The following is a 2,721-nucleotide window of genomic DNA, read 5'->3' on the forward strand; positions in this document are numbered from 1 at the left end:
TGGTGCAGTCCAAACTAGAACACTGTTCGGTAATTGGGTCATATCTAGAGTTGTAGATCTCGGATTTAGGTATATTTTATATAGATGAAAAGGCAAGACATAGGCCTACAACTATCAAGTCCAAGATTTAAAAAGGCCATTTTCAAGTCCAAATTGTGGCAACAATGAAGAAGTCCGAATCTATCTTGCAGCTCCGATACTGTTTAGTGTTCAACCCATATCTTGAGTTCTAGGAGTCCAAATGACCTCAAGTTTTTTTTCCCCTAGAAAGATGAAACAATTTCCTAGAACTTTCATGCAGAAATCTTGTTAAAATTTTGACGTTATCAATGACATTTTGAGCAGACAAGAAAATAAGAATTGTCACCAAGTCAAGAGTTAGCAACCCAATTAACAATTAGTCATCAAATCAATAATTTCCAATTTTGACCTATAAAAGGAGGCATTTTCTATGTATTTAGGCATCTTGGTTTTCAAATTAAGATCATACTCTTACTTTCTCTCTTTGTATTTTTGTAATGCTTAATGACACGACTAAAAGGTTGATGTCTTCTCCCAAGTGCAGGATCTTTTATTTCCTTTCCTCTACTTAGCTAACTTTTATCTTATTTATGTTCTTATCTTATTTATTTTTGTTTATCTCTTTTATTGTATTTAGCTAAGTTTATTATGTCGAGGTGAAAGGTTACACTAATGGTACAAGAATAAGAATGTTTGATACTAACATGTTTTGTATTTATTATCTTGTTCACTTTTAATACTTTGCTTGTTAAATGGTTAATCTAGATTTATGTTGTATAATGATTAGTACTTAAAAGTGCATTTCTATCAAGATTTTGAACTAATCAACTATGTTATTTTGTTAAAAAAATAAGTTTTGAACTTTATTATTTTCCCTTTTATTTTTTCTTGATGTGCTACTTTGAAAAAAAAAACTAATGAGTTTTTTCTTTTTCATTTTAAAATTAATTATGATATATTAATTACTTTTATTTGTTTTAACTAATATTCAATTCTTCAATTAAAAAAAATCTTTTTTTTAGGTGGCTTCTATATAGGATGTGTTAGTTTAGTTTATGAATTCATTTGGGGTGAATTGGACCAAAATCATGCTTATATAATCCCCAATTTGCAAGCATTTTAATAAATCAAATATAATAAAACAGTAGCAAAGACAAACCTTAGATTGAGAGGGGTCAGGAGTTGAAGTTTCCATTCTAAGCTAGATTTATATAAACAAAATACATAAATTAATGTATACAAGACATTAAAAACAAATATAAAAGAAACGACGAAAAAGAAGAAGAAGAATGACATTTGGTTATTCACATAACATTTACCACTCCTGGGTCATACAAGAAATTGAAAGGTCATCCCATTTTTGGGTCATGCATAGCGACAACCCCTTAAAAGGTAGTTTATTATTATTATTTTACTTTAAAAAACCCACTAAAACAATTCTTTCCCTCCTCCAAACAACATTTAATATTAAAAACTATTTTAAACTCAAACCAATAAAAAAAATTAATTTTTATTTTTTAGATCAAATCTTAAAAATTCAAATTTAAGTAATAATCGGATCCAAAAATTTATATAAATAAACTCATAGGTGTAAAATATTTCGGTCTTGCTATTAATAATAATAAGATACTAATAAATAAATAAATAAATAAGAGAATCATTTTGTACTTTGTAGCTGCTAAATGGGAATCATTTTGTACTTTGTAGCTGCTAAATTTGCATCATTAAAATATTGTCACTTTATTTGTTTTGACTTTTGATTAAAGGATGGAAACGCGAGAAGGATTGGAAATGACCCCTGCACGGCATACGGGCCATTACGTGGACAGCAAACATCATGAACACCGTGCTTACTCGGTTTGGAGGACCAACATTCTTGTCGTTCAACTTGTCTTAATTTCTTCCTCCTCCAATTCACACAATCTCCAATCTCCAATCTCCTATGTTATCTTCGCATATTTAATTTCAAACGTCAGAAGAATAGAAGAATATAGTAATGTTTATTTTTAAAAAATTATTTTAATATCAGAACATTAAAATAATTTAACAACATTAAAAATATATTAATTTAAACCAAAATAATAAAATAAAATAATTTTAATTTTTTTTAACAACACCTTTAAAATACATTATCAAACACTACCATCCAAACAAAAAGAGATTTAATTGATTTAATGTGCAAAAGTGTGTGTGTGTGTGTATCTGCGTGTTTATTAAAGTACAATATCAAGACAATCAATCTTTATAAACTACGTCAACCCCACAAAGTATTTTCTTTTCCATTGTGTTGATATTCCTCAAAGTCATTCTAAGACCTTACAACAACCGGAGATGGAAATTCGAATGTTCGTATTGAAATCGCGTTTAGTCAGTCAAATGATTTTATTTTCAGTTCCTTTCCATTTCATGAGCAAAAGAAAATACTACGGAGTCATTACTTGATTCGACCACGGCGTGAATAAATTGTCTACTCCACTGGCATCAGCAGATAGCAGTACTAGTTGACATTTCAATGTTGGAAAGAAAGCATGATGCATGAAGTGGAAAGGCTGAAGAAAACCCAGAGAGGATATGTTCAATCCCCTACGAAAAACTGAAACCTTATAATGGACCACAAATTTGACCTTGTATATTGGTGGCAGCCATGTGCAGTGCTAGTAGACTCCCATAAGGGTCAGCAAAACCACTAAACAGAAGCAG

The sequence above is a fragment of the Populus euphratica genome, unplaced genomic scaffold, assembly GCF_000495115.2.
Source record: "Populus euphratica unplaced genomic scaffold, PopEup_1.0 scaffold1377.1, whole genome shotgun sequence".
NCBI lineage: Eukaryota > Viridiplantae > Streptophyta > Magnoliopsida > Malpighiales > Salicaceae > Populus > Populus euphratica.